The sequence below is a fragment of the Pristiophorus japonicus genome, unplaced genomic scaffold (genome assembly GCF_044704955.1).
Source record: "Pristiophorus japonicus isolate sPriJap1 unplaced genomic scaffold, sPriJap1.hap1 HAP1_SCAFFOLD_81, whole genome shotgun sequence".
NCBI lineage: Eukaryota > Metazoa > Chordata > Chondrichthyes > Pristiophoridae > Pristiophorus > Pristiophorus japonicus.
Genome location: NW_027254729.1, coordinates 637362 through 660544, shown reverse-complemented (window position 1 = coordinate 660544; position 23183 = coordinate 637362). Strand labels below are relative to the sequence as shown.

Genomic DNA, 23183 nt, shown 5'->3' with positions numbered 1-23183 from the left:
TGTAACTAATAACATTGTCCTTACATTCTAATTATATCAGTTGAGATTTCTCCCACCTTGCATAAGGGCATTCGCTCAATGTGTTAACCCAAATTGTCTCTCGGAATTTGCCTCCAGAACAAACGAAGCAGCGTTCTGCAGATGTAGAACGAATGGCTCGGAGTCAGTCAGTTGAATATACGGTATGGAGATAATTAAAACGTACACAAAAAATGTATTTTCCTGCGCTCGCATTGACTGACATTCCTGATAAGTCTCCATTTCCAGATATTAATTCTTAAGCCATTTTAATTGTATTCCGGATTCTAACATTCAAGTTTCTGTCCATGTTCCTTTAAAAATTCCATATCCCTATTTCATTATGTGAACATAACTGTAAACTGTAAACTGTACACAAGTTTCCATATCCAACAATTCCTTGTATTCAGTTTATTCCTCTTGTTATGTGAATTAAAGTATATTGTTGCCTCTACATTGTCACTGGGTGATTCATTTAATGATTAGTTTATAGTCTGCTGTCTGCTCTGAGCCCTGGAAATAGATTTGAATCGTTATCGTATTGGCGTTAAACAACAAACGATGGCACCAGTGGAAACAAAAGTGAGTGGAGATGATTTACATAACCAGTCATAGTCCTTGCATTGAATGTAAACGAAGTGAATGGACAGGTTCTATTATTGCTGAGCAGTCTGTTCCCCGCCCGATTATCATTGTGTGCTCTGGACAGGAGGTGTTAATTTTTATCCCTAAAAACCATATCGCATCAAATCAGACAGATATTCATTGCTTTAAGGATATTGTTTTTATATCTACTGGGTAAACTAATGATACAGATCTGCAATTGGCCAAAAACCATTGTAATTGATATTATTTCCAATTGATTGTAAATGGAGTAACGTTTAGAGTATCCATTATGATTTAATCGCTTTACATTCCCTCGATCAAATTTAAACCTATTCAGTTCTCACTCACAGGTGGAAAACAGCAGACAACTCTTCATAAGAACATAAGAACATAAGAATTAGGAACAGGAGTAGGCCATCGAGACCCTCGAGCCTGCTCTGACATTCAACAAGATCATGGCTGATCTGACCGTGGACTCAGCTCCACTTACCCGCCCGCTCCCCATAACCCTTAATTCCCTTATTGGTTAAAAATCTATCTATCTGTGATTTGAATACATTCAATGAGCTAGCATCAACTGCTTCCTTGGGCAGAGAATTCCACAGATTCACAACCCTCTGGGAGAAGAAATTCCTTCACAACTCGGTTTTAAATTGGCTCCCCCGTATTTTGAGGCTGTGCCACCTAGTTCTAATCTCCACGACCAGTAGAAACAACCTATCTGCCTCATCTTTTCTATACCTTTCATTATTTAAAATGTTTCTATAAAGTCACCCCTCATCCTTCTGAACTCCAACGAGTAAAGAACCAGTCTACGCAATTAATCATCAAAAGGAAACCCCCTCATCTCCGGAATCAGTCTAGTGAATCGTCTCTGTACCCCCTCCAAGGCTAGTAGATCCTTCCTTCAGTAAGGTGACCAAAACTGCACGCAGTACTCCAGGTGCGGCCTCACCAATACCCTATACAGTTGCAGAAGTACATCCCTGATTTTGTACTCCATCCCTCTCGCAATAAAGACCAAAATTCCATTCGCCTTCCTGATTACCTGCTGCACCTGCAAACTAATTTTTGGGGATTCATGCACAAGGACCCCCAGGTCCCTCTGCACCGCAGCATGTTGTAATTCCTCCCCATTCAAATAATATTCCCTTTTACTGTTTTTTTTTTCCAAGGTGGATGACCTCACAGTTTCCGACATTGTATTCCATCTGCCAAACATTAGGCCATTCGCTTAACCTATCTAAATCTCTTTGCAGCCTCTCTGTGTCCTCTACACAACCCGCTTTCCCACTAATCTTTGTGTCATCTGAAAATTTTGTTACGCTACACTCTGTCCCCTCTTCCAGGTCATCCATGTATATTGTAAACAGTTGTGGTCCCAGCGCCGATCCCTGTGGCACACCAATAACCACCGATTTCCAACCTGAAAAGGACCCATTTATTCTGACTCTCTGCTTTCTGTTCGCCAGCCAATTCTCTATTCATGCTAATATATTTCATCTGACTCGGCGTACCTTTATCTTCTGTAGTAACCTTTTGTGTGGCACCTAATCGAAAGCCTTTTGGAAATCTAAATACACCACATCCATCGGTACAGCTCTATCCACCATGCTCGTTATATCCTCAAAGCATTCCAGTAAATGAGTTAAACATATTTTCACCTTCATGAATCCATGTTGTGTCTGCTTGATTGCACTATTGCTATCCAGATGCCCGCTATTTCTTCCTTAATGATAGCTTCAATCATTTTCACCAATACAGATGTTAAACTAACGGGCAGAGAGTTAACTGCCTTTTGCCTGCCCCCTTTTTTAAACAGAGACTTTACAATAGCTGCTTTCCAATCCACTGGTACCTCCCCAAAATCAAGAGAATTTTGGCAGATTATAACGAATGCATCTGGTATAACTTCCGCCATCTCTTTTAATACCCTGGGATGCATTTCTTCAGGACCAGGGGTCTTGTCTACCTTGAATCCCATTAGCCTGTCCCGCATTACCTCCCTTGTGATCGTGATAGTCTCAAGGTCCTCCCTTCCCACATTCCCGTGACCAGCAATTTTTGGCATGGTTTTTGTGTCTTCCACTGTGAAGACAGAAGCTAAATAAATGTTTCAGGTTTCTGCCATTTCCACATTTCCCTTTACTAAATTCCCCTTCTCATCTTCTAAAGGACTAACATTTACTTTAGTCAATCTTTTCCGTTTTATATTTCGGTAACAGCTTTTACTATCTGTTTTTATGTTTTGTGCAATTTTACTTTCGTAATCTATGTTTCCTTTCTTCATTGCTTCTTTCATCATTCTTTGCAATCGTCTAAAATTTTCCCTATCATCTAGTTTCCCACTAATCGTGGCCACCTTATACGCATTTCTTTTTAATTTGATACTCTCCTTTATTTCCTTGGTTATCCACGGCTGGTTATCCCTTCTCTTACCGCCCTTCTTTTTCACTGGAATATATTTTTGTTGAGCACTGTGATAGAGCTCCTTAAAAGTCCGCCATGTTCCTCAATTGTGCCACCGTTTTGTCTGTGTTCCCAGTCTACTTTATCCAACTCTGCCCTCATCCCACTCTAGTCCCCTTTGTTTAAGCATGGTATGCTCGGTTGAGATACGACTTCCTCACCCTCAATCTGTATTACAAATTCAACCACACTGTGATCACTCATTCCGAGAGGTTCTTTTACTAGGAGATCGTTTATTATTCCTGTCTCATTAAACAGGACCAGATCTAAGATAGCTTGCTCCCTTGTCGGTTCTGTAACATACTGTTCTGTAAGAAACTATCCCGTATGCATTCTATGACTTCCGCCTCCAGCCTACCCCGTGCGATTTGATTTGACCAATCGATATGGAGGTTAAAATCTCCCATGATTACTGCCGTTCCTTTTTCACATGCCTCTATTATTCCATTGATTATTGCCCGCCCCATCGTGAAGTTATTATTTGGGGGACTATAAACTACGCCCACCAGTGACTTTTTCCCTTTACTATCTCTAATCTCCACCCACAATGATTCAACATTTTGTTCATTAGAACCAATATCATCTCTCACAACTGCCCTGATATCATCCCTTATTAACAGAGCTACCCCACCTCCTTTCCCTTCTTGTCTATCCTTCCGAATTGTCAGATACCCCTGTATGTTTAATTCCCAGTCTTGGCCACCGTGCAACCACATTTCTGTAATGGCCACCAAATCATATCCATTTGTAATGATTTGTGCCGTCAACTCATTTACTTTATTTCGAATGCTGCGTGCGTTTGGGTAAAGGGTTTTAATAATAGTTTTTAAAGCATGATTTTTAGTTTTGACCCCTCCTGCAGCCCCTTTATATTCATACATATTGTCCCATCCTATCACCTTGTGGTTTACACTTACCCCAGTGATACGCTGCTCTTTTGTCTCCTGCCTTTTGCATTCTTTCTTGGGGTCCTGTTCATCTGCGCTCTCACCCACTCTAACTAGCTCAGAGCCCTCTCCTGGTTTCCGAATGATCCCCGCATTGAGGCACCGAGCTTTCAGGTTTGCTTTTTATTATACTTTGACCCTTTAGAATTTTGCTGTACATTGGCCCTTTTTGTTTTTTGCCTTGGGTTTCTCTGCTCTTCACTTTTTCTCATCTCCTTCCAGTCTTTTACTTCTGTCTCCATTTTGTTTCCCTCTGTCTCCCTGCATTGATTCCCATCTCCCTGCCATATTAGTTAAACTCCTCCCCAACAGCACTAGCAAACACTTCCCCTAGGACATTGGTTCCAGTCCAGCCCAGCTGCAGACCATACGGTTTATACTGGTCTCATCTCCCCCTGAACCGGCTCCAATGCCCCAGGAATTTGAATCCCTCCCTGCTGCACCACTGCTCAAGCCACGTATTCATCTAAGCTATCTTGTGATTCCTACTCTGACTAGCACGAGGCACTGGTAGCAATCCCGAGATTACTACTTTTGAGGTCCTACTTTTTAATTAAGCTCCTAGCTCCTTAAATTCGTCTCGTAGGACCTCATCACTTTTTTTACCTCTGTCTTTGGTCCCAATGTGCACCACGACAACTGGCTGTTCACCCTCCCTTTTCAGAATGTCCTGCACCCGCTCCGAGACAGCCTTGACCCTTGCACCAGGAAGGCAACATACCATCCTGGAGTCTCGGTTGCGGCCGCAGAAACGCCTAAGTATTCGCCTTACAATTAAATCCCCTATCATTATCGCTCTCCCACTCTTTTTCCTGCCCTCCTGTGGGGCAAAGCCAGCCACGGTGCCATGAACTTGGCTGCTGCTGCCCTCCCCTGATGAGTCATCCCGCTCAACAATACTCAAAGCAGTATATCTGTTTTGCAGGGGGATGGCCGCAGGGGACACATGCAGTACCTTCCTTGCACTGCTCTTCCTGCTGGTCTTCCATTCCCTAACTGGCTGTGGACCCTTCACCTGCGGTAAGCCCAACTCGCTACACGTGCTACTCACGTCATTCTCAGCATCGTGGATGTTCCAGAGTGAATGCACCCTCAGCTCCAATTCTGCAACGCGGTCCATCAGAAGCTGGAGGTGGATACACTTCCCGCACACTAGTCGTCAGGGACTCCGGAAGTGTCCCTGAGTTCCCACATGGTACACCCGCTTCCATTCAGATACCTACTCTACTTCAAGGTGGAAGATGACATTGTTAGTTACACGACCAGCCCATTCATAATGACTGTCGTGGAAAGCTTTGAGATGTAAGTGGAATTTCTCCCATTACAGGAATTTTTAGAAAGAGATAGATAGAGATAAAGGGATGGATAAAGAGATAGACAGACAGAGAGACAGACAATCAGACACAAACAGTTTTATGTACAGATAGAGAGAGACACAGAGAGTGAGATAAGGAGAGAGAGGCAGCCATATATAAATATATATAGAGAGAGAGAGCGAGAGAGTGAGAGAGAGATATTTATGGATATAGAGATATAGATTTTTTGAGAGTTAGAGATATGGAGATATAGAGAGATAGAGATAGATGCATATATAGACAAACATTTAGACAGACAGACAGATAGATTGTGTAGCGTTCAGTCATTTATTTTTCATTGATTTAAATGGGTAGCAAAACCGAGTAGCGTTTTAGAAACATCGGTCCATGAGACAGCCTCCGGTTTATTTCTTCGCCGAAAGTTGAAAGGTTGCCCCAGTGATCAATGACTGAAATGGGGCAGAGTAGAAAACCCTCAGTCAATTTGCTACTGCCATTACATAACCGGGAGCAAAATGGAAAATTCCGCTATTATTGCCAATCCCCATTTTTTGAAATATGCCTCCCTCTTCCTGTCCCAAAGGATTTGAGTTCTTTTTGAGTTTTCACAATAGAGGTAACTCAGGTGCCACAGGTGATTTCATAACATTCTCCTTTGGTGCATTTTGCTGGAGTTGTTTCACACCCCAGATGTTTCTTGCCCAGATAGAGAAGATTCAGCCATACCCTGACTGTGCTGTTTGCTGGAGTTTGAGCAATCAAACAGGAGATTCGTTGCAACATATCCCCGTGTCACTGATCAGGAACAGGACACAGGGGATTGCCGCAATATATCCCAGCATCACTAAACAGGAGCAGGACACAGCGGATTGCCCCAATATATACCAGATTCATTGATCAGGGGCAGGAAACAACGGGTTACCACAATATATCCCAGCATCACTGATCAGGAGCAGGACCCAGGGGATTGCCCCAATATATCCCAACATCTCTGATCAGGAGCAGGACCCAGTGGATTTCCCCAATATATACCAGCATCACTAATCAGGAGCAGGACCCAGGTAATTGCTCCAATATATACCAGCATCACTGATCAGGAGCAGGACCCAGGGGATGACCACAATATATTCCAGCTTCACTGATCAGGAGCATGACTCAGTGGATTACCCCAATATAGCCCAGCATCACTGATAAGGAGCAGGATCCATGGGATTGCCCCAATATATACCAGCATCACTGATCAGGAGCAGGACCCAGCGGATTGCCGCAATATATCCCAGCTTCACTGAACTGGAGCAGGACCCAGGGGATTGCCCCAATATATCCCACCTTCAATGATCAGGGGCTGGAACCAGGGGATTTTCCAAATATATACCAGCATCACTGATTAGGGGCCGGACCCAAGTTATTGCCACAAAATATCCCAGTTTCATTGATCCAGGGCAGGACCCAGGGGATTGCCCCAATAAATACCAGCATCAATAATCAGGGGTCGGACACAGGGGATTGCCCCAACATATACCAGCATCAGTGATCAGGAGCAGGACTCCCGGACAATGGTGAACAGAAGAGATGGGAGACAACATCAACCTAATGGAAAGAACAAAGAAACGTGGTAATAATAGTCTCTTACGAGTGGACTGTCAGAGATATAACGAATAACAAAGTCAGACAATATGAGATACCAAGAGCTGCAAAGAAGTAATAAGAAATTAAACTTGCGATGGATATCAAGAATAAAACATAACATTGTTATTATTATGTAAGGAAAGAGGATTTAGTGGAAATGTGAGCCCTTTAAAACAGATATGCGTAATATTGCAAATGAAAACAATGAAATAGAAGAGCTTTTGATTAATTAAATTATGTCCGCACTCACAGTGGAGAATGTCGATATATTACGTGAAATTCCAGGAAAATAATTCATTGATCAAGGACTGGAACTCACTAAAGTTAACGTCAGCAAGAAACTAGTGTTAGCAAAATTAATATCACGAAGAAATGACAAACAATAAGGTCTCGTGGTTTCCACCAATTGTTATTGAGCAATTAGATAAACGTAAATCTTTAGTTAGAGACAACTTGGAATAAAAAAAAGGTAGGTCATGTCTAACGAACGTTTGTGATTTTTTTTGAAGAAATAACCAAATAATCAGCCAAGGGAATGTCTGTGGATGTAGTTTATATGGACTTCCAGAAGGCAATCAATAAGGTTACACATTAGGGAATGTTAGTTAAAGTGAAAACTGGAATTGAGGGCCAATAATTGAACTGGTTAGGAGACTGGTTGTTCAGGAGAATATAGAGAACAAGAATCATTGTTGTGGACATGAATTGGAAGCAATAAATTAATAATATGCAACATAGCAAATGTTGGTCTCTCAGTGGACGAGACCAGGGAATTAGTGATGGGGAACATGGAGATGGCAGACATTTTGAACAACTATTTTGAATCAGTCTTTATGGTAGTGTACACTAAAAATATCCCAACAGTAGATAGCCAAGGGGCTATAGGAGGGAGGAGCTTAATAAAATCACAACAACGAAGGAGGTGGTACTCAGCAAAATAATGGGTCTAAAGGCGGCTGAATCCCTTGGACATGATGGCTTGCTGCCTATGGTCTTAAGAGGTGTTGAAGCAGGGATAGTTGATGCATTGATTGCAATTTACCAAACTCTCCTGAATGCTGGGTAGGTCCCAACAGTGGCAGTGTGAGTGAGGTCAGTGATGTATATGGATGTACAGTGACAGTATCAGTGCGGTCAGTGATGTAACTGGATGGGTAGTGACAGTATGAGTGAGGTCAGTGATGTATCTGGATGGGTAGTGACAGTATGAGTGAGGTCAGTGATGTATCTGGATGGGTAGTGACAGTATGAGTGAGGTCAGTGATGTATATGGATGGGTAGTGACAGTATGAGTGAGGTCAGTGATGTAACTGGATGGGGAGTGACAGTATGAGTGTAGTCAGTGATGTACCTGGATGTGTAGTGACAGTATGAGTGAGGTCAGTGATGTATCTGAATGGGAAGTGAAAGTATGAGTGAGTTCAGTGATGTATCTTGATGGGTAGTGACAGTATGAGTGAGGTCAGTGATGTATCTGGATGGGTAGTGACAGTATGAGTGAGGTCAGTGATGTGTCTGCATGGGTAGTGACAGTGGGAGTGAGGTCAGTGATGTACCTGTATGGGTAGTGAAAGTAGGAGTGAGGTCAGTGATGTATCTGGATGGGTAGTGACAGTATGAGTGAGGTCAGTGGTGTATCTGGATGGGTAGTGACAGTATGAGTGAGGTCAGTGGTGTATCTGGATGGGTAGTGACAGTATGAGTGTGGTCAGTGATGTACCTGGATGTGTAGTGACAGTATGAGTGTGATCAGTGATGTAACTGCATGGTAAGTGACAGTATGAGTGTGGTCAGTGATGTATCTGGATGAGATGTGAGAGTATGAGTGAGGTCAGTGCTGTATCTGGCTGGATAGTGACAGTATGAGTGAGTTCAGTGATGGATCTGAATGGGAAGTGACAGTATGAGTGAGATCAGTGATGTACCTGGATGGGTAGTGACAGTATGAGTGAGGTCAGCGATGTATCTGGATGGGTAGTGACAGTATGAGTGTGGTCAGTGATGTATCTGGATGGTAGTGACAGTATGAGTGAGATCAGTGATGTATCTGGATGGGTAATAACAGTGTGAGTGAGGTCAGTGATGTACCTGGATGGGTAGTGAAAGTAGGAGTGATGTCAGCGATGTATCTGAATGGGTAGTGACGGTATGAGTGAGGTCAGTGGTGTATCTGGATGGGTAGTGACAGTATGAGTGAGGTCAGTGACGTATCTGGATGGTAGTGACAGTATGAGTGAGGTCAGTGATGTACCTGGATGGGTAGTGACAGTATGAGTGAAGTCAGTGATGTACCTGGATGGTAGTGACAGTATGAGTGAGGTCAGTGATGTACCTGGATGGGTAGTGACAGTATGAGTGAAGTCAGTGATGCATCTGGATGTGTAGTGACAGTATGAGTGAGGTCAGTGATGTTCCTGGATGGGTAATGACAGTATGAGTGAGGTCAGCGATGTATCTGGATGGATAGTGATAGTATGAGTGAGGTCAGTGATGTAACTGGATGTTTAGTGAGAGTAGGAGTGGGGTCAGTGATGTACCTGGGTGGGATGTCACAATATGAGTGAGGTCAGTGATGTATCTGGATGGATAGTGACAGTATGAGTGATGTCAGTGATGTACCTGGATGGGTAGTGACAGTATGAGTGAGGTCAGTGATGTATCTGGATGGTAGTGACAGTATGAGTGAGGTCAGTGATGTATCTGGATGGTAGTGAAAGTAGGAGTGATATCAGCGATGTATCTGGATGGGTAGTGACAGTATGAGTGAGGTCAGTGGTGTATCTGGATGGGTAGTGACAGTATGAGTGAGGTCAGTGATGTATCTGGATGGTAGTGACAGTATGAGTGAGGTCAGTGATGTACCTGGATGGGTAGTGACAGTATGAGTGAAGTCAGTGATGTATCTGGATGGGTAGTGACAGTATGAGTGAGGTCAGTGATGTATCTGGATGGTAGTGACAGTATGAGTGAGATCAGTGATGTACCTGGATGGGTCGTGACAGTATGAGTGAGGTCAGTGATGTATCTGGATGGGCAGTGACAGTATGAGTGGGGTCAGTGATGTATCTGGATGGGTAGTGACAGTATGAGTGAGGTGAGTGATGTATCTGGATTGGTAGTGACAGTATGAGTGGGGTCAGTGATGTATCTGGATGGTAGTGAGAGTATGAGTGAGGTCAGTGATGTATCTGGATGGGTAGTGACAGTATGAGTGAGGTTAGTGATGTATCTGGATGGTGAGTGAGAGTATGAGTGAGGACATTGATGTATGTGGATGAGTAGTGATAGTATGAGTGAGGTCAGCGATGTATCTGGATGGGTAGTGACAGTATGAGTGAGGTCAGCGATGTATCTGGATGGGAAGTGACAGTATGAGTGAGGTCGGTGATGTATCTGGATGGGTAGTGACAGTATGAGTGAGATCAGTGATGTACCTGGATGGGTAGCGACAGTATGAGTGAGATCAGTGATGTATCTGGATGGGTAATGCCAGTATGAATGAGGTCAGTCATGTACCTGGATGGGTAGTGTGAGGTAATTCAGTGATATATGGCTCGTGACCTAGCTATTTGGGTAAAAATAGGCAGAGTATGAAAGTAAGAGACAAAGATTTTAATGGTAGCATTGCAGCAGAGAATGATTTCAAAGCAGGGAATAATGGTCAAATAAATTTTTATCTGAAAACACGGCGCTTTCATAATAAGTTTATTGAACTAGTGGATCAAATATAGATGAATGAGTTTGCTCCAAAGGCCATTAAAGGGACGTGGTTGCAAGTTGTCCAAGGTTGGAAACTACATGTTCCAGGTTAATTAAGGTTCGAAAAGACAGGCAGAATGCCAAATGATGGGGGGGTATCCCTGATAATAAAGAATGAAATAAGGACAGAAGTGAGAAAGGATCTTGAATCGGAACATCAGGACGTAGAATTAGAATGGGTGAAGTTACGGAATAACAAGGGACAGAAAACACTGGTGGGAGGAATATATGCCCCCGAAAGGTAGCTATACCGTTGGACAGAATATAATCAAGATAGAGTAGGAACTTGTAAAGAATGCAACAATGGTGGCGGACGTTAATCTGCATAGACACTGGAGAAATCAAATTTGTTACTGTAGTCTGGAGGACGAGTTCAGGGACTTCATTCCGGTCAGTTTTAGAGAACATTACGTATTTCAACCAACCAGTAAACGGGCTATTTCGGATATTGTATTCGGCAATGAGACAATGTTCATTAACAATCTCATAGTGAAGGATCCTCTCAGGCAGTGTGTACACAATGCGATAGAATTTCGCTTCACGTTGGAGAGTGATTTGCCCAAGTCCAGCACTAGATTCTTAAACTTATATAAGAATATCGATGAATATCGTGTTGGCTAAAGTTGATTGGAAACATAAATTAAAAGCTATGGCAATAGAAAAGCAGTGGCCAGCGCTTAAATAAATATTTCATAATTCTCAACAGTAATACATTCAATTGAGAAGCATAAACTCCATAGTGGAAGTGATCCATCCGTGGCTAACTAAAGAAGTTAAGGATAACTTTTGATTGTGAGGAGAGGCGAATAATGTTGCGATAAATAGTAGTAAGCATGAGGATTGGGAGAATTTCAGAAAACAACAAAAGGTTACCAAACTATTGATAAAAAGGGAAACAATAGACTATGGGAGAAAACTAACTGGAAACTTAAAAACATATTGGGTGAGCTTATACAATTCCTTAAAAATGAAGAGAGTCGTTAATATAAACATTGGTCCCTTAGAGACTGAGGCAGCAGAAATGATTATGAGCAGTAAGCAAATTACAGAAAATGTAAAAAAATATTCTGTACCTGTCTTCAGAGTACAAGACTCAAAAAGCATACTGACATTGGTGGGAAACAAAAGGCGAGGAACTCAGTGTAATTAATATAAGTTGAGGAAACATATCTGGAGAAACTTTTGGGGCTAAAAGCCGAGAGTTGGCTGCAGAATTAATGGATGATTTGGTTTTAATCTTTCTAAATTCCCTAGAATCTAAACCGGTCCTAGTGGATTGTAATATCGCAAATTTAACATCGCTATCAACGAAAGGAGGGAGAGAGAACACAGGAAACTACAGGCCAGTTAGACTGACATCACTCATCGGGAAACGCTGGATTACAATCATAAGGACGTGGTAACAGGCCACTGAGATAATCAAAACAAGGTTAGGCAGCGTCAACGTGGTTTTATGTAAGGAAAATCGTGTTGACAAATTAGCAGAGTTTTTTGAGGATGTAACTAGAATTGTGAATAAAGGGAAACCAGAGGATGTCATATATTTGAAATTCCAAAAGACATTCGAGAAAGTGCCACGTTAAAGTTTATTACACAAGATAAGTAATCAAGGGAATGGAGGTAATGTATTAGCATGGATAGAGGATTGGTTAACGGACAAAACACAGGGAATTGGGATAATCGGGTGTGTTCCAGATTGGTAGGCTGTAACTGGTGGGGTGCAGCAAGGATCAATGCTGGGGCCTCAGCTATTTACAACCTATATTAATGAACTAAATGAAGGGACTGAGTGCAATGTATCCAAGCTTGCTCATGATACAAATCTAGGTGAGAGAGTAAGCGGTAATGGGAACACAAAGTGTCTGCAAAGGGATGCAGATAGAATTAGTGAGGGGCAGTATGCTTGTAGATGGAGCATAATGTCGAGAAATGGGAGGTTATTCATTTTGGTAGAAAGCCGAGAAAAACTGAATATTTTTTAAATGATAAGACACGTTTCAATGTTGGTCTTCAGAGGGATTTGTGTGTCCTTGTGAAAGAAACACAAAAAGCCAGCATAGAGCTGCTGCAAGTATTAAGGATGGCGAATGCAATTGTGTGCTTTATTGCAAGGGGATTGGAGTACAAGTGTATGGAAGTGTTGCTACAATTATGCAGGGCATTGCTGAGACGAAACCTGGACGACATGCACAGTTTTGGTCTCCTTTTCTAAGTAAGTATAGATTTGCCATAGAGATGGTACAACAGAGTATCACTCGATTATTTCCTGAGATGAGAAGCTGTCTTCTGCTGAGAGTTTCTGCAGAATGGGCCTATACTCTCTGCAGTTGAGAAGAATAGGTGGTGATCACATTGAAACGCACAATATCCTGATGGGGCTCAACGTCGTAGATGCTGAGAGGTTGTTTCCCCTAGCTGGAGTTTATATCATGAGGGAACACAGTCTCAGGATAAGGGGAAGGCCATTTAAATAGTGACGAGGTGGAATTCCTCAAACAGAGTGTGGGAAATCTTTTGAATTATCTGCCCCAGAGGTTTGTGGATGCTGAATCTCTGCTTATAGTCACGTTGAGATAGATATATTTTTGGAGTCTTGGGGAATCGAGGGATATGGAAGTCTGGTGGGGAAGTGGAGCTGAGGTCGATGATCAGCAATTATGTTATTGAATGTCTGAGCAAGGTCGATGGGCTAGAGGGAGTATCTTACTCCAATTCCTTATGTTCTTATGGGTGACTTTAATATGTATTTAGAATGGGCTAAGCAAACTGGAAACAATATGGTGGAGGAGGATTTCCTGGAGTGCATAAGGGATGGTTTTCGAGACCAAGATGTCCAGGAACCAGCTAGAGGGGAGGCCATCTTAGACTGGGTGTTGAGAGAGGATTAATTAGCAATCTCGTTGTGCGAGGCCCCTTGGGGAAGAGTGACCATAATATGGTGGAATTCTACATTAGAATGGAGATGGAAACAGTTAATTCAGAGACCAGGGTCCAGAACTTAAAGAAGAGTAACTTTGAAGGTATGAGGCGTTAATTGGCTTGGATAGATTGGCGAATGATACTTAAGGGGTTGACAGTGGATGGGCAATGGCAGACATTTAGAGACCGCATGGAAGAACTACAAAAATTGTACATCCCTGTGTGGCGTAAAAATAAAAAAGGGAAGTGGCTCAACCGTGGCTATCAAGGGAAATCAGGGATAGTATTAAAGCCAAGGAAGTGGCATACAAATTGGCCAGAAATAGCAGCGAACCCGGGGACTGGGAGAAATTTAGAACTCAGCAGAGCATGTCAAAGGGTTTGATTAGGGCAGGGAAAATAGAGTACGAGAGGAAGTTTGCAGGGAACATTAAAATGGACTGCAAAAGATTCTATAGATATTTAAAGTTAAAAAGGTTAGTAAACACCAACGTAGCTCCCCTGCAGTCAGAATCAGGGGAAGTCATAACTGGGAACAAAGAAATCGCAGGTAAATTGAACAAGTACTTTGGTTTGGTATTCACTAAGAAGGACACAAACAACTTTCCGGATATAAAAGGGGTCAGAGGATCCAGTAAGGAGGAGGAACTGAGGGAAGTCCTTATTAGTTGGGAAATTGTGTTGGGGAAATTGGTGGGATTGAAGGCCGATAAATCCCCAGAGCCTGATGGTCTGCATCCCAGAGTACTTAAGGAGGTGTCCTTGGAAATAGCCGATGCATTGACAGGCATTTTCCAACATTCCATTGATTCTGTATCAGTTCCTATGGAGTGGAATGTAGCGAATGTTACCCCACTTTTAAAAAAAGGAGGGAGAGAGAAAACAGGGAATTATAGACCCTTCAGCTTGGCATCGGTCGTGGGTAAAATGATGGAATCAATTAATAAGGATATCATAGCAGCGCATTTGGAAAGAGGTGACATGATAGGTCCAAGTCAGCATGGATTTGTGAAAGGGACATCATGCTTGAAAAACCTTCTGGAATTTTTTGAGGATGTTTCCAGTAGAGTGTACAAGGGAGAACCAGTTGATGTGCTGTATTTGGACATTCAGAAGGCTTTCGACAAGGTCCCACACAAGAGCTTAATGTGCAAAGTTAAAGCACATGGGATTGGGGATAGTGTGCTGACATGGATTGAGAACTGGTTGTCAGACAGGAAGCAAAGTGTAGGAGTAAATGGGTACTTTTCGGAATGGCAGGCAGTGACTAGTGGGGTACCACAAGGTTCTGTTCTGGGGCCCCAGCTTTTTACATTGTACATTAATGATTTAGACAAGGGGATTAAATGTAGTATCTCCAAATTTGCGGATGATAATAAGTTGGGTGGCAGTATGATCAGCGAGGAGGATGCTATGAGGCTGCAGAATGACTTGGATAGGTTAGGTGAGTGGAAAAATGTATGGCAGATGAAGTATAATGTGGATAAATGTGAGATTATCCAGTTTGGATGTAAAAACTGAGAGACAGAGTATTATCTGAATGGCGACAGATCGGAAAAGGGGAGGCGCAACGAGACCTGGGTGTCATGGTACATCAACCATCGAAGGTTGGTTAGCAGGTACAGCAGGCGGTTGAAAAGGCAAATGGCATGTTGGCCTTCATAGCGAGGGGATATGAGCACAAGGGCAGACAGTTGTACAGAGCTTTGGTGAGGCCACACCTGGAGTATTGTGTACAGTTTTGGTCTCCTAACTTGAGGAAGGACATTCTTGCTATTGAAGGAGTGCAGCGAAGGTTCACCAGACTGATTTCCGGCATGGCAGGACTGACATATCAAGAAAGACTGGATCAACTGGGCTTGTATTCACTGGAGTTCAGAAAATGAGAGGGGATCTCATAGAAACGTTTAAAATTCTGACGGGTTTAGACAGGTTAGATGCAGGAAAAATGTTCCCAAATTTGAGGAAGTCCATAATCAGGGGTCACAGTCTTAGGATAAGGGGTAAGCCATTTTGGATCTAGATGAGGAGAAATTTGTTCACCCAGAGAGTGGTGAACCTGTGGAATTCCCTACCACAGAAAGTTGTTGAGGTCAATTCACAAAATATATTCAAAATCGAGTTAGAGGTCGTCCTTACTGCTAGGCGGATCAAGGGACAAGGCGAGAAAGAAGGAATGAGGTACTGAAGTTGCATGTTCAGCCATGAACTCATTGAATGGCGGTGCAGGCTCGAAGGGCCGAATGGCCTACTCCTGCACATATTTTCTCTGTTTCTATGTTTCTATCTTTCTTATGTTCTTAAACTACGTTAAAATTCCAGAAATAAGTGGGAACCAAGCGATAAGTAAGAATGTGGAACTGAAAGAAATTAGTTTAATAAATACATAGTACAGGTAAAATTAATGGGAGTAAGTGGCAGCAAATCCACTGGAACAAGCGACCTACCTCCTAGGGTTTGAAAGCACGTAGCTGCAGTCAAAGTGGGTTCACTGATATTAACCGTATATAATTCTATAGATTCTGAAATAGTTCCTCAGGATTGTAATGTAGAAGAAAATAACGGTTTATTTAAGAAAGAAGGAAGAGAAAAAAACTGGGAACTATAGTCCAGTTAGCATGACATCAATAGTAGGGAAAATGACATAATCCATTATCAGAGACATGGTTGAATGGATTTTAAAAGTCTTAATATGGTTAGGCATAGTCTTCACGGAATTTTGAAAGGGAAATCGTGTTTGACAAATCTGATAACTTTTTTTGAAAATGTATGCAGTAGGATGCACAAGGGGGTCTCAGTGGTGTGGTTTATTTGGATTTCCAAAGAAGCATGCGATAGGTACGACACAAGAAGTTATTACACAAAATTAGGACTCATGAGATTGGGGTATATATTTGCATGGATTGAGGGTTGTTTTATGGACAGAAAACTGAGAGTAGGAATAAATGGGACGTTTTCAGATTACTCCTTACTAAGGAAAGATATACTTGCCTTAGAGGGAGTGCAAAGAAGGTTCGCTTGAATGGTACATGGGATGAGCGGATTGCCCTATGTGTTGATATTGAGTAGACTATTCCTATATTCCCTCGAGTTTAGAAGAATGAGATGTGATCTTATTGAAGCATAGAAAAATCTACAACATATAAACGTGGGTTTACAGGGTTAATGCTGAGTAAATGTTCCTCCTGTTTGGGGAACCTAAAACAGGAGGTCACTTCTCAGATTAAGGGTCGGCCATTTAATACTGTGATGAGGAGAAATGTCTTCAGTTAAAGGGTTGTGAATAATTGGAATTATCTACCGTAGAAGGTAGATAAGAAGGGAAAGGAGGTGGGGTAGCTCTGTTAATAAAGGATTATATCAGGGCAGTTGTGAGAGATGATATTAGCGTTAATGAACAAAATGTTGAATCATTGTTGGTGGAGATTAGAGATAGTAAGGGGAAAAAGTCACTGGTGGGCGTAGTTTATAGGCCCCAAAATAATAACTTCTCGGTGGGGCGGACAATAATCAAGGGAATCAAGGAAATAATGGAGGCATGTGAAAAAGGAACGGCATTAATCATGGAGGATTTTAACCTACATATCGATTGGTCAAAACAAATCGCACGGGGTAGCCTTGAGGAGGAATTCATAGAATGCATACGGGATTGTTTCTGAGAACAGTATGTTGCAGAACCTACAAGGGAGCAAACTATCTTAGATCTGGTCTTGTGTAATGAGACAGGAATAATAAACGATCTCCGAGTAAAAGATCCTCCCGGAATGAGCGATCACAGTATGGTTGAATTTGTAATACAGATTGAGGGTGAGGAAGTAATGTCTCAAACGAGCGTACTATGTTTCAAAAAAGGGGACTTCAGTGGGATGAGGGCAGAGTTGGCTAAAGTAGACTGGGAACACAGACTAAACGGTGGCACAATTGAGGAACAGTGGAGGACTGTTAAGGAGCTCTTTCACAGTGCTCAACAAAAATATATTCCAGTGAAAAAGAAGGGCTGTAAGAGAAGGGATAACCAGCCGTGGAAAACCAAGGAAATAAAGGAGAGTATCAAATTAAAAACCAATGCGTATAAGGTGGTCAAGGTAAGTGGGAAACTAGAAGATTGGGAAAATTTTAGACGACAGCAAAGAATGACTAAGAAAGCAATAAAGAAAGGAAAGATAGATTACGAAAGTAAACTTGCGCAAATCATAAAAACAGATAGTATAACTTTTACCGATATAGAAAACGGAAAAGAGTGACTAAAGTAAATGTTGGTCCCTTAGAAGATGAGAAGGGGGATTTAATATTGAGAAATGTGGAAATGGTTGAGACCTTAAACAATTATTTTGCTTCGGACTTCACAGTGGAAGACACAAAAACAATGCCAAAAAGTGCTGGTCACGGGAATGTGGGAAGGGAGGACCTAGAAACAATTACTATCACTCGGGGGGTAGTGCTGGACAGGCTAATGGGACTCAAGGTAGAAAGGTTCCCTGGTACTGATGAAATGCATCCCAGGGTATTAAAAGAGATGGCGGAAGTTATAGCGGATGCATTCGTTATTATCTACCAAAATTCGCTGGATTCTGGGGAAGTACCAGCCGATTGGAAATCAGCTAATGTAACGCCTCTGTTTCATAAAAGGGGGCAGACAAAAGGCAGGTAACTATAGGCCGGTTAGTTTAACATCTGTAGTGTGGAATATGCTTGAATGTATCATTAAGGAAGAAATAGCGGGACATCTAGAAATGAACAGTGCCATCAAGCAGATGCAACATGGATTCATCAAGGGGTAATCATGTTTAACTAATTTACTGGAATTCTTTGAGGATATAACGAGCATGGTGGATAGAGGTGTACCAATGGATATGGTGTATTTAGAATTCCAAAAGGCATTCGATAAGGTGCCACACAAAGGTTACTGCAGATGATAAATGTGCGCAGAGTCAGAGGAAATGTATTAGCATGGATCGAGAATTGGCTGGCTAACAGAAAACAGAGAGTTGGGATAAATGGGTCCTTTTCGGCTTGGAAATCGTTAGTTATTGGGGTGCCACAGGGATCGGTGCTGGGACCATAACTGTTTACAATATACATAGATGACCTGGAAGATGGGACAGAGTGTAGTGCAACAACATTTGCAGACGACACATAGATTAGTGGGAAAGCGTGTTGTGTAGAGGAAACAGAGAGGCTGCAAAGAGATTTAGATAGGTGAAGAGAATGGGCTAAGGTTTGGCAGATGGAATACAATGTCGGAAAATGTGAGGTCATCCACCTTGGAAAAAAAAGCAGTAAAAGGGAATATTATTTGAATTGGGAAAAATTACAACATGCTGCGGTGAAGATGGACCTGGGGGTCATTGTGCATGAATCCCAAAAAGTTAGTTTGCAGGTGCAGCAGGTAATCAGGAAGTCGAATGGAATGTTGGCCTTCATTGCGAGAGGGATGGAGTAAAAAAGCAGGGAGGTCCTGCTGCAACTTTACAGGGTTTTGGTGTGGCAGCACCTGGAGTACTGCGTGCAGTTTTGATCACCTTACTAATGGAAGGATATACCAGCTTTGGAGGGGGTACACAGACGATTCACTAGGCTGATTCCGGAGATGAGGAGTTTACCTAATGATGATAGATTGAGTAGATTTGGTCTTTACTGGTTGGAGTTCAGAAGGATGAGGGGTGATCTTATAGAAACATTTAAAATAATGAAAGGGATATACAAGATAGAGGCAGAATTGTTGTTTCCACTGGTCGGGGAGACTAGATCTAGGGGGCACCGGCTCAAAATACGGGGGAGCCAATTTGAAACCAAGTTGAGAAGGAATCTCTTCTCCCAGAGGGTTGTGAATCTGGGGAATTATCTGCCCAGGGAAGCAGTTGAGGCTAGCTCATTGAATGTATTGAAATCATAGATAGATATATATTTAAACAATAAGGTAATTAATGGTTGTGGGGAGCGAGCGGGTAAGTGGACCTGAGTCCACGACCAGATCAGCCATGATCTCGTTGAATGGCGGAGCAGGCTCGACTGGCCAAATGGCCCAATGCGGCTCCAATTCCTTATGTAAGTGATCAAAACTTATATCAGCACAGGTAAATTGACCGAGTGCCCTAAAACTGATCAATTGACAATCATATAACCCAGCTTAAGTTACTTGCACCAACACACTTCCCAAGTTACTATCAACTCATCCATTGAAGGAAAATTGACCAAATATCCTGAAAATAATCATCAATTAAAGCAACACAAGTTATATGATCCAACAGCTGGAAATTGACCAAGTGGTGGTCACATAACGAATCACACGGAAACTGTCCTAGAATGAAGAAATGAAGACATGAACATCATCTAACCAAGCACACATAAACTTACCCACGCAGTTTAAAATAACCACGTCAGCAGCACATCATCCATTACTGGTCAACTGGCAAACACCCAGAAACTAACCAATTGACCATCTCCTAATTTGCACATATGAACTAACTCAGTACTCAGTACCAGAAACTGACGAAAGGATCAACATCAAACACAGCACACATCAACTTAACCAGCACCCAGAAACTGTCCTAGAGATCATCACCGAACCAAACACACATCACCTCTCCCAATCCACAGAAACTGACCAATTGACCATCTCCGACTACAGATGCATCAACAGACACATCGCCCAGAAAATGACCATGTTAACCACAGGCATTGCAATACATGTAAACTCAATGAGTACCCGTGGACTGGTCAGTATTAAATCACCGAACCAAGCAGACTTAAACTGACACAACACCCAGGTACTACCAACTTTACATCACCACGCCGGGATACGAAAACTACCCAGCACTCAGAATTTGTCTAAGTGACCATCAGCTAAGCCAATACATGTAAGCAGGGCCAGCATGAGGAAACTGATAAGTTGATCACAACCGACCCCAACACATTAAGTTGAACCAGCTTCCTTGAACTAAGCAAGTAACCATCACCTATCACAGGTCACGTAAAGCTACCCAGCATCTAGAAGCTGACAGGTGAGCAACTAACCGAATGCGTGTAAACAGACCCACCTCCAGAAACAGGAGCACTTGACCTGCACAAAATGAATCAGACGTTCACTGACCCTACTTCGAGAAACTGACCAATGACTTATGCCTAACCAAGAGGAACAAAACTGACCAAATGTCCTTAAAGTGACCAAGTGACAATCACCTCACCCAACACTTGAACACTAACCAAGTAGCAGAAACAATACAAGTGACCAACACCTAACCAAGCGCATCAAATCTGACCCAAGATCGAAAGGCCGCTGTGGTTCCAATGAACTGAACTTCTTCTTAAATATTAACATTAACCAGAAACAATGAAATGAAGCTGAGCTCGGAAATAATGGCAGACCCTGGACTGTGCCAGAGATCTTTACATGTTGAACTAAAACATTAAATTTCTGATGCTGCAGATTCCAACACTATGCCAGTCTGAATAATACGATCACTTGGAATAAATAGTAAACGGTAAAAGCAGGATATTCTGGGCAGTGACTTCACTGAACAGCCGCCTGTTTAAGAAACAGCTGGGAACGAATGAACTGACATCTCAGATCGCCCGGAGAGCAGCAGATATATATTTACACTGCACGAAACTGTCCATAAAAACCGACTGACGGCACAGGTTGAGGAAATAATCCATAAATTATCTTTAGCAGTAATAACGACCGAAGCTACGCGCAGCTTCTGTGAGAACTGCTGATTTCAGTTCATCTTGGAGAGGCTGCTGAGCGCTTGACAGGATGCCTGATTTACACACAAAGGAAACCTGCACTGAAACTCTCACGTTACATTCGCCGATTAATGCCAGTCAGTTGCACACAGCAGCATTATTCCCACTCATGGTTACAACCGAACAAAATATATTTCAACGGAAATATTGAAGATGGACACTCAGAGTAATTCAACAGTCCATCCAATGTCAATTCAAACATCAAAGTCCCGGAATGGACAAACCCTCAGGTACGTAGATCACACAGAGCCAGGTAAACGCACCTGTTTAACTGCGGAAACAGGCTCAGCAATGATTTTAGTTTCCCGGCAGTGTGGGAGGAATTCCTGCTTCTCAATAAAGTGACATTTATGAGTAACGTCTCAGGCATTGAAAAGTTAACCCCGCATCAGTCTGTATTGAGCTGAAGAATCGACAATGATTTATAAATATGAGCAAGTGAGCTGCAGGAAAATCCTTTTCTGCCAGAACCTTGTCGGCTTAGTGCCAGGTACACAGAGAATAAGGAAACAGACCCTCGTTTGTGTACCTCTGGCATAAAGAGGTAGCAAAAATCGCAGTCATGAAAAATATGTGTTTGCAAATGTTCTCAATAAGTTATATATTACTTCGGAGGGGTTAGAATATTTTAATGATCTCTCCGATTCTTTTGGATTTCATGAATTTGCATCGAATTATACAGCACGCATACAGCACAATAGCCATTGCAGCGAGTTAACACACAGTGCAGTGTGAGCAATTTGAGAATTCAAATTCGTGGGCGCTGCCTTTGTTTCGCGCACAGGTTCAAAGCTTGCTCGCAGCACAACTGCTCATTGTTTGCCTCAATGTGTGTAATCGTTTATATTCTATAATCCACTTACTCTAGTCGGGTTTCAATGACGCTTTTAAGGGTACGAAAGAATTGTTTTATTACTGACCTGCTACAGATGCTGAGGTCGGTTACAAATATTAATTCAAGAAATGAACTGTGAAACTAACTGTTCAAGAAGGCTAACTGGGAAACTTGGCCAATTCCAAAAGTTTGACTCAGGCTGTCTGGAAAGCTACAGATGTGGAGTCCTCACGAGCCTGCGGGACACCGCTGTCAACAACAGACACTGTTTGTTAGCTTCAGCATGTGTAGCCATGGGGAAGATAGAATTGACAGTCCCTTGCCTTGATGCAATTCACATGTTTCTGTCAGCAGGAATGTTATCAGAGCAGCCATTCTGAATGGAGGAAGAGACCACATTCCATGGGACAGACCAGGAGAAAGACAAACAGGGGAAGATCTTCAAGAGGCAGTAAACATAATACGAAGGAGGAGGTCAACAAATAATGACGTCACTTGAAGCAGGTGAATTGCCAATTCTGAGTTATGAATTGCACCACTAACTTAAAGGTTGTCTGAATCGTCATCGGTCTGCCCAGGCTCAGCAGGTAGCGGCTCGCATCAGAATTAGACAATTCAAGCCCTCTACAAATGTTTTAATTCTCAATAGGTTTTCTTCTTAATTTTTCCAATAACCAGAAAATATAGGCCAATTCTACTCACATTCTACTCATCAGATAGAACAATTGTCCGAGGAATTAATCCAGTAAACCTTCACCTCTTAAGACGATTTTACATTTTCTTCAGTAAGCAAACGAAAACAGTACACAGTGCACATTCCCCATCATTTTCTCGCACCGATGCGATGGGTCTTAAAGGGAGAGATGGGACCCAAGACGCATTGAGCCAGTGTGACTCCCAGCAGCAGATGAAAATACATATAGTTTAATCTCCAGC

At 42.3% G+C, this 23183-nt stretch overlaps 1 pseudogene; it reads left to right on the top strand.

The window, feature by feature from the left end:
- Positions 1-23183, top strand: part of LOC139257140 (zinc finger protein 585A-like) — a 1288295-nt pseudogene that overhangs the window by 950045 nt on the left and 315067 nt on the right.